Source organism: Helianthus annuus, chromosome 7 (assembly GCF_002127325.2).
Source record: "Helianthus annuus cultivar XRQ/B chromosome 7, HanXRQr2.0-SUNRISE, whole genome shotgun sequence".
NCBI lineage: Eukaryota > Viridiplantae > Streptophyta > Magnoliopsida > Asterales > Asteraceae > Helianthus > Helianthus annuus.
Window position 1 is genome coordinate 9,822,919 of NC_035439.2, and position 16,058 is coordinate 9,838,976.

Here is a 16,058-nt window from a genome sequence, read left to right on the forward strand (position 1 = left end):
TATAATTGACGATAGTGCCCTTTTGATAACAAAATGTGATTTACATATGATTAGCATGCCAAACCTTTTTCTACTGATCTAATATGAAAAATAAAATATTTTAAACATCCAAGGCTGATAAAAATCTCAAAATCACATAAACATCGCAAATATCGTAAATTATTGATTTTTACGCTAATTAGGTGCATAATATGGTTTAAAACCATATTTAGCACCTAAGACTTGTTATCTACTGAATTTATAAATAAATTTAATATTTTACAGTAGGTATAAGTCATGAACTCAAACTTCCAATTTTGTCCTTATAACTATGTGTGAAATGACCAAAATGCCCCTACGGTGCATAGTTTGTTCATAATTGGTAAACCACACATATATATGATATCCTACTGTTAATATAACATAAATTACATATTCTTATAGAAGTTTTATGACCAGAACCTCAGTTTGCATATAAACCCCTTTTATAAATCATAAAATGACCAAAAGGCCCTTACGAGGCTTAATTCGGTTTTAAAATCTTTTTGGGCATATTTTTTGTTAGGATCTGAGTTTGGAATGATTGTGATTTGTGTTTGAATTTAGATGAACAATGAAAGAGTAGTGCAGCGGAAATTAAATGGAAGCAAACTTTTCACAATCAAACAGAAGAAATGCTTTCAACCATACATTTTCAACACAGAATCAAATGATTAAATTTATTTTAAACTCTGATTACAATGCATGTATGATTCGCAAACTCCCCCTCAGCCCGAGCTCAGTATTTGTTCTTGCAGGAAGAATGATGGTGAAAGAGCTAAACAGAACAGTACAGAGCACTGTTCTATTTATAGGCACTAGTAAACTACTGAGCATCTAAGCTGACGTCACCATGAAAGTGACATCTAACCTCCTAACAAACTCTTAACAACTGACCTATACAAACACTTCTATGCTAACTACTGATGTTACAATTCAATACATAAAGTAAGCATAAACTGCTGCTGCATCCTTCCACTGCTGTGAACCCAGCAGTACTTGTCATGATCAGCAGTGCTTGAAACAAGGCAGTAGATTGAGCAGCAGAGCTTTAGTTCTTCAACAGACTTTGACTTGAACAGTAGTTGTAGGTCAGCAGTTTGCATGATCAGCAGATAGGAGGTCAGCAGATGTTGAAACCACTTTCAAGGGGAGAGACTTGCAGCCAAACATCTGCTTATTCTGGATCTACTGTTCTGATCCAGTTTTGGCTTTCATTATTTGTTCTTTTGGTAGGGTTCAATCCCAACAATCTCCCCCTAGAACAGATAATGCCCAAACTCTCCATTATTGTAGATCTTTATTGCCTCCTCAACAGTTCCCTTATTTGTCCTTTGAGTTGTAATTCAAAGGTTAAGGCATCTGTATCATCATCATCCCTGCTAACTGGAAGATCAAGGAGATCCTGCAAATCTTCAAGACTCAGGCCCAGAGCTTGTTCCCTTGTTAGTTTCCTCACTTCGCCACTAGACTTGAACACTGTCAGTACGTGGGTCTGTTTATCAGTTTTCCACTTTAGTACTTTTGAGCCTGGTGGGTTTCTTGGGAGTTGTTTATTTGATGAGGAATTTGGAGATGCTGGCCTATTCATGACTGGCTGAGCAGTACTTGCAGATTGTTCCAGTTCAGATTCTTATTTCATCATTAGCATAATTCCCTCTTTTATAAGGTCATTTCCAGCAATTAGATCTTGAACTGTTTCAGCACCCAACTGGTTTTGGCTCCTTCTTTTGTAGATAGCAGCACCAGCAGGTGCAGTGGTTCTTTTGACTTGCAGCTTTGGTGGTCTTTTTGAAACCTCTGCTTTGGAGTAGTCAGGTTTTTGTGGAGCTGTTGGATCTTTCTTCCTAAGCTCCTCCAACCTTTTGTAGGTGGCCCTGACCCTAGCTTCTCCCCACTTTGACACAGAATTCTTTGAACCATAATCAGCTGTGATAAGCTCCTCTTTCATTCTCTTCAACTCTAATGCCTTTTCAGCTTCAAACTGTTTGAATTTTTCAGGAGGAGTCTGCTGGACATTATCTTTGATCATTTCATGAATTCTGGCTACTTCCTTTTCAAGCTCAGGAATGGTCCAGTTTTTGTACATGTGTTTCTCCCCCTTGTATTTCTTGTAGGTCATGATATTTTCAATGTAGTCTTTTCTCAGGGTCTCATCTGCCCTTTCTGAAATTTGTTGACTAACATTTTTGGCAAATTGCTCCATTGATCTGACCTGTGTAAGAAGAAACTGATAGTTTTGCTGAAATTCCCTATCAGATTTCCCTTGTTTATTTTTGTTAGCGATATCCTCTGCTTACTTGGCTTTGATTTCTAAATATTCTTCAATATTGTTTGGCCTGGGATATCCTTTAACTGAAGGCAAGCTCCTTTTGGCAGGGTTATCTTCATAGTAGAAAGATTTGATTTCATCTCTAACTGCTATGAGTTCTAAAGGAAATACAACACCTGCAGGAGGTAATGGCTTTTGAGTTTGAGTTGAAGAGAGAGGAATGGGTTTTGGAATTGTGACAAGTGCTTGGGATTTTGACGCTGTTGGTGGTGGTGATGGAGAATCATCATCTGGTATGATAATCCTTCTCCTCTTAATTTTAGGAGAGGCAGATGATGTTTTGGGTGGAACAGTGGAGGTGATTTGAGTGGCAGTGGTTTGTGACTGACTAACAGTTGTTGAAACAACTAGTGTTTCAACCACTGTTGCCATTACAACAGATGTTTTAACATCTGCTGTCTTCTTCTTTATGGCAGGAAATGATGGTGGAGATGTTGTTTTTGATGGTGATAGGGCAGTGGTAGCGGTGTGTGTTGAAGTGGTGTGTGTTGTAGTGAGAGCAGTTGTTGTAACAACTGAGTACCATCAGATGTTGGAACAACAGAAGTTTCAGCAACTGTTTGGGTGGAGGTTTGATGTTGGTGGCCTTTGGATGGTGGTTTTGAAGTATGCTTAGGAAGGCTGGATGGTGTGGATTTGAGTTTCCTTACTTTTCTAGTAAGATTTCTTTTTAGAACAGGATTTTGATCATCCTTTTCACCAGAAAAACCCTGCTCATTCAGCTCCATGAAAGCTCTCTTCTCCTCATTCCACCTTGATAAATCCTTTGCCGCTCTATCCCTTTTTACACTTATGACACCATCATCAAGTGCATTCTGGGTAACATCAACCTTTTTGCTACCATCTGGCAAAGGAATGTTTCTGAGCATTGCATCCTTTTCTAGATCAAGATACACTCCATTATCAATCCCTTTCTTTATCCACTCCATAATTTTCTCCCCCTTTTTGGCATTATCTGAGTGGATTTCATCAATATAAAGAACTGTTGGAGGAGCAGTGCCAGTGGTTGCCAACAGATGTGCTTTTAGAGCTTTGATGTCTGCTTGTGTGGTTTTGAAACTAGACTCCATTGCTTCTCTGAGCTCTTGAACATGTTTTTCATGCTGCTGCTCAGCCATCTGTTGTTGTTGGTGGAGAAATGGTTGAAAAAGATTCCAGAGCTCATTTGTAACATCTGCTGGTGGTGGAGCAGGTGCTTGAGGTGGAACAGCAGTGGATGGTACCATTTGAACTGTTAACAACTGTTGCAACATGTCTTTGATTTCTACAACAGATGTATCCAGCTTTTCAACTCTTGCCGTCAATTCCTGGTATTTTAAACCATTACCCAATTTAATGGGATCATCTGATTTCCCACTAGCAGTGGTTTTATCAGATGTTGAGGTAGGGAGTGTACTCCAAACATCAACAACTGATGCCCCTTTTTCTTGGTACTGGGGTCTTCTTCCTTCAACACTTGATAATCTTTTGATGGAACCAGTGGTTAATACAAACTCACTAGCAGATAAAAGAGGTGTTATGGAAGGAATTGCCTCCAAGGAAGTCTTATTGATGTAACCACTGTCCAAGTGTAAACCTGTAGGTTCAACACTTGTAGTGGCTGCTTCACTTGGATTACCACCAAGAGTTACTTGTAACTCAAGGGGTGTAACCTCCTCAGGTTGTGTTGGTGGGTTAGCAAAGATTGATACATCAGGCCCAGTCTGTTGTTGAGGTATATTCTCATGGACAGGTGATTGAGAAGGACTGGTTTGTGCCAGGTTCAGATCAATTGCATCCAACACTAGTTTGGTATTTGGTGGAATTGGGGATGTGAAGGTAGGTTTAGAAAGCGAAATTGCCCCGGGTATTGGGCTGTGGATGATGGAAACGAGTGCTTCCAGAGCATCATGATGTTGTGACCCTATTTGTACAACCTGTTCTTTATGTGAAGAGACAAGAGGAGTTTCAGGTATGGGTTGAGATATTTTTACCAACTGCTGTGAGGAAGAAGCAGCAGTGGTTTGTTGTGACTTTTGTGCTGTCACAGGCAGTTGCTCTGGTATCTCATCCTCCAGAGTTGCCTTTTTGGTGGGTTTGGGGGGGGGGGTTGATTTTTCTTTTTCTGTGGCTTTTTGGTGATTTTAGGTGTGGGTTTCAAGGCAGTTGGTTGGCTACCTTGATCACCTTGAGCACTGGGCTCAGCAGCAGATACCTGAGGAGCAGTGTTTGCTGCTAAAGTCTGCTCAGGCACCTCTGCTTGTGTTTTGCAAGGTGTTGACATTCTTGTAAATGTTTCAGCAGTTAAGCTATTTATCTGAAAAGAATCACCTTGGTTTATTACCGCAATATCATCCTTACTGAATTTTTTCTCAAAATAATAACTTAAAAATCTTGGAAACAGTAAGAATGATTTTGTTTCAACATTTTTAACCAAGTCATTGAAGATTACCTGGGAATAATTAAAATTTTCTTCTTGAAGTATAGCATATCCCAGATTTTGAATCTTCAATGGTATTTCATTAAAAGAAGTGGTTTTATTTGAAACACACATTAGGAGGGGATGGAATAAAAATCGTGTTACAGGAGGGAAGAAACCTTTTTGTAAGGTATCCCTCTTCATCATTGTATCTGCATACCCTCTCTCAATGAAGTCGATTTTTAACTCGTTTTTAGGGAAAGAATTTTTACCTTCTTGATCATCGAGCTGAAAGACTTCTGATAAAGATTGCGGTGTGATGCGGACTGCCTTTTTCTGCAGAGTAGAGTTAATGGCTATGACATCTTCACCTTGTTTTTCAAGGGTACAATTTTTCCAAAACTCTCTCTGAGTTTGCAGGTAAATGGGTGCATCAACAGTGAACAAAGTTTTGCACTTTGATGCATTGAGCATATCGAGGATGGAATCAAATGTATCGATGTTGCCGGGTTTTGTGAGAAGACCCAGAAGATTATGAGACGGTTTGTGTGGGATTTCTGTGGAGGTAGCCTTTTGAGAGGCCCCTTTAGAAGATTTTGTGGATGATTTCGATTTTGTCATTTTGAAGATGGGGATCGAAAATGAGATTGTGAAGAAATTTGATGAAATGTGATGGAAACTGCTTTGAGAAGAGAACTTTTAAGAATTCAATTCGACTGTGAAACCCTGTTTGGGGTTTGAAAGGGGGGGTTTTATGGAGGAAAAATGAATGCTGACATGGCAGCGGTTAGAAAAGGTCTGACCATTATGTACTGTCCGCATGCCATCCCCTGGTGAAGTGAAGGACAGTACTTTTGAACAGTACTTTTTGTGAAAACAACTGGTGAAGACAGTGGTTGTAACGGTAATGGAGAACAGTGGATGCTTTTAACTATCAGTGGATAGCACAGTAGTGGATACAACACTGATTTTGAACATCAGTGCTTATCAGAGGAAAATGAGAACAGGGGATGACTTTCAGCAGTGGACAAACGTTTGAAGTAGAGCAGACTTTTGAATCCATCAGTGGTTATGGCAGACTTTTAGGATTTTAATGAAAAATTCATTGCTAGCTATTTTTAAGGATGGATTTTTGATTTTCTGAAAACATTTTAATGCTTTTATTCACAGAAAAACAGGATTTTGCCTGTTATTCCATGTTTAGCATACCAATCGTAGAGATCAAGCTTTCAAAGGTGGATGTGTCTAATTCTTTGGTTAGCACATCTGCCAGCTGATCCTTAGTTGGAATATGATGCAGAGAAATCAAACCTTTTTCATAGCAATCCCTCACAAAGTGATGTCTGATGTCGATGTGTTTGGTGGTTGAGTGGGAAACTGGATTTTTGATGATATTTTCTGCTGACTGGCTGTCCAACATAAGTGGTGTCTTCAAGGCAGTGATACCAAAATCCAGTAACTAATTTTGAAGCCAGAGCAGTTGGGCTGTACAGCTTGCAGCAGCTATATATTCTGCCTCAGCAGTGGATGTGGAAACAGCTGCTTGCTTTTTGCTTTGCCAAGACACTAAGCAATTGCCTAGGAATTGGCATCCTCCTGAAGTGGACTTCCTTGTTTTATCACATCTAGCAAAGTCACTATCTGAGAAACCTGAAAGCTCAATTTTACCATCAGCTGGATACCAGATACCAAGTGTGGGAGCACCTTTTAGGTATCTGAATATCCTTTTTACAGCAATAAGGTTTGACTTTCTAGGGGCTGATCGGGACCTTGCACAGACACATGTTGCAAACATGATATCTGGTCTAGATGCAGTTAGGTACAATAAAGACCCAATCATGCTTCTATATAAGATCTGATCAACCAAATCATCCTTTTCTTCAGACATGACCAATTTATTGGTTGCAATGGGTGTACTACATGGCTTACAATCATCCATGTCAAATTTCTTTAGAAGTTCTTTGGCATATGTGCCTTGATGGATGAAAGTACCATTTTGCAGCTGCCTTACTTGGAGACCAAGAAAGCACCGGAGTTCACCCATTGCACTCATTTCAAACTCATCTGTCATGAGTTGCCTGAACTCTTCACACATTTTATTACATGTGCTTCCAAAAATGATGTCATCCACATAAATTTGGACAATCATCAAATCCTTCCCTCTCCATTTTAAAAACAGTGTTTTATCAATCCTGCCTCTGGTGAAACCAATGGAAAGTAAAAAGGTGGACAGAGTTTCATACCAGGCCCTTGGTGCTTGTTTCAAGCCATACAAAGCTTTATTTAGCTTGTAGACATGATCTGGATTAAATGGATCCTCAAAACCTGGAGGTTGACAAACATAAACCTCTTCTTGAATCTTACCATAGAGGAATGCACATTTGATATCCATTTGATACACCTTGATGTTGAGGTTGACAGCAAAGGCCAGAAAGAGTCTGATAGCTTCAAGTCTTGCTACAGGGGCAAATGTTTCATCATAGTCAATGCCCTCTTCTTGTCTGAAACCTTGAACCACAAGTTTGGCTTTATTCTTAACAACAATACCCCTTTCATCAGTTTTATTTTTGAAGAACCATTTTGTGCCAATAGGACTCACACCCTCTGGCAAAGGAACAAGCTCCCATACTTGTTGTCTTCTAAACTGTTGGAGCTCCTCTTGCATTGCTTCTACCCAGCTGTTGTCTTTCAGTGCCTCTTGGTACTTGACTGGCTGATGGAGTGATAGAAAGCCTGCAAAAAGACAAATGTTTTGGGATTGCTTTCTTGTAAGCACCCCTTCATTGATGTTGCCAATGATTTGATCTGGTGGATGAGATTTCAAGAAGATGAGCTCTCCTTGGTATGGAACAATGGCATTGAGTGGTGAAGGCTTCATATGTGTATCATCTGAGCTAACCACTGCTGGTGACTTTAATGACCCAGCAGTGGCTTCAAAAGGTGGTGGCATAGGGGGTAAAGGTGTGGACACCTGCTGACTTTGATCCACTGTTTAAGGACTTTTGTCAGCAGTGTTTGATGAGGTGGAAGCAGTGGTTAAAGGGCTACTTTGGTCAACAACTGTTGAGGTAGCAGTGGTTGAGCTTTGACAACTGTTTTGAACAACTGATGCTCTCCCTATTGAAGGAGACTTTTGAGGAATGATGATCTCATATCCATAGTCTGATGATGAATCTTCTGATGGACCTGCACTGTTAGTCTTGACAGCAGTATTTTCAAAAGTGAATTTTTCAAGATCAAACAATTCTGCAGGATTTGCAGGGATTTTCATTGATGAAAGTTCATTGAACTTTACATTCAAAGTCTCTTCCACTACTTTGGTCCGTGTATTGAACAATTTGTAGGCCTTAGCAGTGGTTGAGTATCCCAGGTGGTATCCCATATCAATTTTGGCTGCAAACTTTGAGATAGAATCTTTTATGTTTAGAATGAAACATGGGCAACCAAAAACTTTGAAATATGAGATTAATGGCTTTATTTTATACAGAATTTCATAAGCAGTCTTTTTGTGCCTAGGGTTGATTAAAACTCTGTTTTGGACATAGCAAGCAGTATTTACTGCCTCTGTCCAAAAAGTTAATGGCAAACCTGAATCTGCAAGCATGGTTCTGGCAGCCTCAATTAATGTTCTGTTCTTTCTTTCAACAACCCCATTTTGCTCTGGTGTTCTAGGGATGCTGTATTGCCTTACAATCCCTTTCTTCACACAGAAGGCATCCAACTCTTTATTTTTGAATTCTGTGCCATTGTCACTCCTGAAGACTTTCACTGGAAGGTCAAATTGCTTTTCAACCTGTGTCACAAAGTCGTGCAAAATGCCTGCAGTCTCATCTTTTGAGTGTAAAAAGAAGGTCCATGTAAACCTAGAGAAGTCATCAACAATAACCAAGCAATATTTCTTCTTTTTGAGACTCATGACTTGCACTGAGCCACACAAATCCATGTGCAGCATTTGCAAACACTGGGTTGTTTTGGACTCTTCAATGGACTTGAAAGAGCTTTTATGTTGTTTTCCTTTTAAACAGGAAACACAGTGTTTAGGACATGAAAACATTTTTTGTGGTAAGCCTCTTACTAAGCCATTTTTTGAAATTTCATTGATTGTCTTGAGATTTGTGTGTCCCAGTCTTTTGTGCCATAGCTCTGTCTCTTTGTTAGAGGCAGCTGAGAACAGACAGGCATCAGCTATAGGACACTCTCTTGACATATCAGCAACATAAACATTGCCACTTCTTTGAGCAACAAGTTTTGTTTTTCCTGATTTTATTATTGCTTCAATCTTTTCAACCATTTCTGGTCCAACAATCTTAGAACAATCCTTTGTGAAGAATGTCCCATACCCCTTGTCACTCATTTGTGAGACACTCAGGAGGTTGAATTTCAGATTGTCTATCAGATTGACATTTTCAAATTTTACATTTCCAGACTGAACTGTACCAGACCCCAGAACCTTCCCTTTACTATTATTCCCAAAGGATATATCACCCCCTCCATGGATTTTGAAATCTTTGAGTAGGGCTTTACATCCTGTCATGTGCCTGGAGCCTCCATTGTCTACATACCAAAGACTATCTAAGCATGCAGAAGCTCCCTGCACATGAAGTAAAAGGATTAGTTCATTAAGGTTTCCAAAGCCAATAAGGCTTTGGATGGGGTGTCAACAGTGTCTGAGCTGATGACAGATGTTTGGACAGTGGTTAGCTCAGGGGTTTGAACATTTTTGAGAATGTTTTTCTCTAACCACTGTTGGGGGTCTTGACCAATCATCTGTTGATAACCAAAATGATACCTGCTCACTTTGGGTTTAGAGGGCTTTTTGTAAGTCTCAGAAACATGTGGGATCCTATGGTATGATGGTTGTCCCTTACCTCTTTTGAATTGATTGGCAGGGGGTGCATCAGTTACCTGAACATCTCTTTGAACAGATGTTTGGTTCAGCTGTTTTGTGACAGCTGTTTGGACTGGGACGAACAGTGGTTGTTTCTTGGTGAACTTGACAGATGATGTTGATGGACTCAAGGATGTTTTTGCAGTGTACTCATTCTTTTTTATGTCAAAGTTCTTGAGATACACACATTCTTGAGTTTTGTGATTATCTTTACCACAAATGGTGCAGCTTTCAGCAGATACAATGATGCTTGTTTTGTTTATATCATATGCTTTTAGATGAAAACAATCTTTTGTTAGATGATTCTTCTTTTCACAGAATTCACAAAACAAATTTTTGATCTTTTCCCTTTTCTTCCTTTTCTCAGATTCCTTTGCAACAGAGTTTTGAACCTCTGTTGCGATATCTTTCATAGGAATGACCTTTGCTTTTGGAGCTTTTACACCATCAGTGGTTGTGAAATCCATTGGTTTGAAATTTTCCAGGATGTCACACTCATCAGACCATGTGGGTTTAAATTGGTATTTCTCAATCTCTTTAAAAGCTGAAGATCCCACAGATCTTTCCAGAGTAATTTTGTTACCAAGTTTGTCAGTTATTTTAACTTCTTGGCCATTTTTGTTGGTTGGTATTATTTCAGATGACACAACTTGTTTTTCAGCAGTGCTTACAAGTTCATTATACTTTCTATGACCTATACCAAACTTAACATTGCTTTTAAGCTGATTTTCAAGCATAACCTCATATCCTTTACAGGATTCTACCCATCTTTCACAGGTGATCTGGGTAGACTCTAACTCCTTTTTGCAAACTTGGTATTTTTCTACCATAGTTTGGAGTTGAGTTTTGGTTATGCTCAGCTCTTCTTTTAAACTGCTGATCACTTTATGTTTTTCAGACAATTTGTTTCTAAGTTCTTTTAATGAATTTTCAAATTTGACTTCATCAGATAGGATTTTGTTCCTAAGGTTTTCATTTACCTCTTTGATGTTAGCAAATTCAATAATACATTTGTCTGAACACAGTTTTTTCAAGAACTTGAGGTGATACCTTAGCAGCAGCCATCATGGCACAGTCACATTGATGATCTCCTTCTTCATCAGCTCTAACTTTTTCCTCAACAGCCTTCTTCTTTTCTTCTTCCTTTTTGTCTTCTTTGGACCAGGGGTCAGACAGTGGTTTAAGCAGGATTTCTGAATTTTCTTCCAGCAATAGTTCACCAGCAATTGCAGTAACCACTGCTTCAGCAACTTCATCCACTGTTTCAGCACTTAGCTGTTCACCTTCAGTTTCAACCCCTTCTGGTATTGACTCTAATGCCATCAAACAAAATTCATCATCAAAAGTATCATTAGAAGCATAGAGAGCAAAATTTTCATCTCTTTGAACAGATGTTTGGTTCAGCTGTTTTGTGACAGCTGTTTGGACTGGGACGAACAGTGGTTGTTTCTTGGTGAACTTGACAGATGATGTTGATGGACTCAAGGATGTTTTTGCAGTGTACTCATTCTTTTTTATGTCAAATGTAACACCCCGTGTTTTCCAAAAGTCAAAGTCAAAGTCAAGTGTTGACTATTATTGGAATTAAAGATTAATAAAGATTAATTTCATTTTAGTTTCATTTTGATTTTCGTATTATTTGGAGTAAGTGTTGTATAATCAAACTAATCGGCCGATAATCGAACTGTGAATCAACAACCGACTGTGAATGATAGGAAGTAACAATGCAATAAAGCTAGTCAATCAATAATCAAGCTAATCGAATCAATCATCAAACTCGAGTGTGGGAATTTTAGTACTTTTTATACGTGTGTGTGTGCCTTATGTGTTACTTGTGCATGTTTACTTTTATGTTAAAGTGTGTGGTGAATCAATCAAATCAAACAAGACTCAAAGGTGAATCAAACTCAATGGAAATCGAACCCGAAATGGTTGTAAGGATGCTTGTATGTTAGATATAGTAGTTAGGACTAAAAGTAATTTGATTAGGAATTCTATCATCCTCAAATCATCGTTCATCGAACTCGAAATATCAAAAATCGTCGCGAAACACTCAAAACCAGGCAAGCCGATCGAACAGGGCAACCTGATCGAACAGGCTAGCCGATCGAACAGGCTGTTCGATCGGACAGCTGCTCGATCAGGGATGCTGTTCGATCAGCTGACCCTTTCCCCTTTTGGAAGCCTATAAATAGGGCTGTCCTTGTCAAACTTTCCACTTTTGGAAAAGCTCTGACCGACCAGCCTCTTCTTCTCACTAAATCTCAGATTTCTCTCAAACCGGTAAGTATTTCGCTCTAATCCTTGTACGTTTTTGTTCATTAATCGATTCTCCATCTTTCTATCTTTCAAAACTTGAATTTCAACCATGAAATCACCAAGATCTAGGTGTTCTTGAGTGATGTCATCATGGTGTTCTTGGTGTTCATCAAGAACTTCATGTTCTTGACTTCATTCAACCATGAATAAGCTAGATCTAACCGATTTCCACATCAATAACTTAAAATCTACCAAAGATCTTAACATTTCACGGTGGAAAAGGATTGGAAGATGGGTTTTCATCTATCTTTCAACTCTTTTACACTCAAAAAGATGAAAACGAGACTTGAACCGATTTATAAACCATTCCAAGCAAACACATGGTTCAAGATTCGGATTCTACCGAGAGATGTACCGATTTCGGGTTAAATGTTAAACTTGGGTTCCAAACCGTCTCTGACCGAGTTTGGGTGATTCCTGTTCGAGTCAGTAGGCTAAGGGGAGACTTCAGTTTTGTGGTTCAACTCGTAGTCAAAAATATCTCTAAAACATCAACAATTAACGGGAATAACCAAGTGTTAGGTGATAGGTTAACCGAATCGAGAAGCTGGCCGAACGGCTAGGCTGTTCGATCGAACAGCCCAACCGAACGACTACGCCAGCCGATCGGCTAGGCTAACCGATCGACTAGCACTTAGTCCCACCAACTCACAAAGTGTAGTATTGACGAGGTACTGTTCGATCGACTACGCCACTCGATTATAATCATTACTGCTCGAATCATGAGATACTCTACTTTAAAACACTTAGACTTTTTGAAACAATGGAATGTCACCCGATCGAGCATGCTAACCGATCGAGTGACATCTTGCCAAGTCTGCAATGCTAACCGATCGGTTGGGCTAACCGATCGAACAGCTGTTCGATCGACCAACTTGAAAGGTAGTACAAACCATCATACACAAACACATCCTTCACATCAAAGGAAGAAACAATCCACTTGAAGGAACCAGCCGATCGAGCCAGCCAGCCGATCGAATGGATGTTCGAACGGACTTTCAAACCAATCGAACAGCCCACTCGATCGAACTGCTGTCCGATCGAATGGCCTACTCGATCCAAGTACATTGTTTACTTTTTCCGCGTTACTCATCGTTGTGTTATCGAACTATTCAGGCTAACCTATTCTCAGTGCTCCCTTCAATCCACGATCAACCACTGTGAGTATACTCGACCCCTTTTTGCTTTCAGCACTTTTGGGTGTTACATACGTAATCTATCAAATTCACAAACAACACAAACTATTTGAACGCTAACCTATTTGCATGTATTACTTGTCTAAATGATTGCTGTTTATTATGTTTACACGTGGAGTGCTATCTACCTGCTTTAGCAACGTAGTACTATAGTTTGGACTCAGCACCCGTCCACACGGGGGTTGCTAAGGACAATTACTTGCATGGATTACGGTGGTAATCATGTATTGCGAACTGTCTCGGACAGTCAACTCGAAGTCGTTGGTATCGATGGTCCCATGTTGATAATTTACATGCATCGTTTGCCCTTGTGTACGTGCTTGGTTATGCGTAAACTATTCGAACTCTATATGCTATATCAAACTTGTGTACTCACCTTTACATTATATGTATTGACTTTTATTTTAACGTATGTGACAGGTGTTTAAGCTTCTAGCGTGCTAGTGAAGCGAGGCAATAATAAGCTTCTAGGAGCCTGTGACCTTAGGACAGTGTCCACGTACCTGCTCCAGGGCCATAATTATCTGTAGATCTTGTACTGGCACCTGTAGTCAGTAAGATTTACGGATAGCCGTCTAGAGGTCTTAAAACAATATTTAAACTCGGTCTGTAATAATTAAGAATTTGAGTTGTCGGAACAGTTCCCATATTGTTTGGTTGATTTCTATGATAACTTGTTATTATTTGGGACACGGTATGGGACGTGTTATATAACTGAATTGTATGATAGTTGTTGTGGAAACTTCTGAACAATCTGTTTCGCTCAGTGCCGCGCCCCGATGATTCCGCCATCGGTTGGGGTGTGACAGATTGGTATCAGAGCCATAACTATAGGGAATTAGGTTAGACACGATCTAGTCCGGATCGCTGTCTTAGAGACCTAGACTATAGTTAGGAACCAAGAGACCAAGTTTATGTGCTTATTTTATGTTGTTTCCTTCTATTCTATCATTACATCCGAACTCCGAGCCAAATTTTGTAATTTGGACGGGATTAGGAGTGAAACCCGCAAATTCCTGCCTAAATTACGAATTTTTGCCAATTATTTTGTGCGATTTTCTATCAACAAACGGGGGAGAATTATACCAAATTAGGGCTGAAACCCGTAATTTGATGAAAACTTTCCTCTAGATTTTCTTAAAACAAGGAAGAAATTGCTAAGCTAGGGGTGAAACCCTAACCTTGGCAGTTACTCCAACTTTAATTCTATCTCGCCAAGGCAATTGACGGACTCCAACGACCTGAACTCACGAGTATGACCTAGAATGCGCATGCATAATGCCCAAGAATCGAGGCAGAAACATGTCCCCTAGAGTCGAAAGTGACGACAAGTCAACTGTGAATAGTTAAATTGCCATGGTTAGTCAAAGTCTAGTAGCCGCAGACAATCCATTTTCCGATTTGAGTGTTGCTTTGTTGATTTTATATGATTTACCTGTTTACGTGTTTTAAGATTTGTTGGTTACTCCATTTGTTATCAATCTGCGTGACCTTTGCTGCTATCCTATCTCGATTCAAATCCCTGTTGATGTGATCTAAACGAAACCAGTGCGCTATGCTACGCTATACGACTAAGTGAGACGATACAATGTGATGCTATCCGATACGCAAAACGAACGGCACTCGACTTGTGGTTATAGGTTTCTGTTTTCTGACTACCTCTGTGATAAAATTGCGTACATGTTTAGGAAATTAAGTGCTCTATTTGCTTAATTGCTTATGTGCTCTAATTGCTTCTGTGCTTATGTGCCTCTATGATTATGTGCTTATGTGATTATATGTGTTACGTGACGAGAGATGCGACGTGATTCTAAGCTTTAGAGATCTAAGAACGTGTGAGACTCGAATTCGTTGTGTTGAGCCTGTGACGATGTCTATTGCAGACCATGTCGTCATCTGGACAACCTAGATCACGCTCGCGTCTTACCCGCCAGGAGAAAAGAGATCGACGTCTGGCTGCTATCATCTCTAAGACCGTGGCGAAAGCCGTCAGTGATGTGTTCGAGAACGCAAGCAAGTCATCTGAGGAATCCCGAACCCTCACGCCCAAAGACCCCAACAAAGCTACTTTTAGCTTCAAACAATTCAAGGCATGTGGGCCAAAAGAGTTTACCGGTGAAGATGGCCCTACGGCTCTGTTTCATTGGTTTGACTCGGTAGAAGTCACCCTTCGTCAAAGCGGATGCCCAGATCACCTCCGTACTCTCAATGCTACCGGTGTCTTCCAGTCGCGAGCTTTGGACTGGTGGACCGCAGAAAGGAACAAGCGCGGGAACGACGCTGCATACGAGCTGACGTGGAAAGAATTGAAAGCGATCATGATGGACGAGTTCTGTCCTCCCCACGAACGCCAAAAGTTGGAGGATGAGTTCTGGAGTATCAAGCAAAAGGAGGGAGACAATGCTGGTCTCACCGCCCGTTTCAAGCAATTGAGTATCATATGTCCCGACCAGGTCAAGACTTCTGACATGACCATCAAGAAATACATCCGTGCTCTTCCGGATTGTGTAGCGGATTTTGTCCTAGCTTCAAAGCCCGCAACGATTGAGGAAACCTACCTGCTCGCCGCTGAGATTAATGACAAGCGGGTGAAGGTTGGTTTCTGGGATAAGCAAGTCAAGCCCCTGCATCAAGTTACTGCCGCATCAACCGACAACCCTACTACTCAAGCCTCCAAGTCTTCGAGAAGAAGAAAGAAGAACAAAAGTTGCGCTGCCGCAACCACTGCTGCTCCACTACAGTCTGTACCAGCCCAGCAGCAACAGCCACAGCATTCAGCGCCAGTGATCAATGCGCCGCCAGCGAAGCGTGCGTACACCGGCCCCCACCCACTCTGTGCTACATGTTCTTATCATCATCCGGTGGGTGTGGCCTGCCGATTCTGTGCCCACTGCAACGTTTACGGGC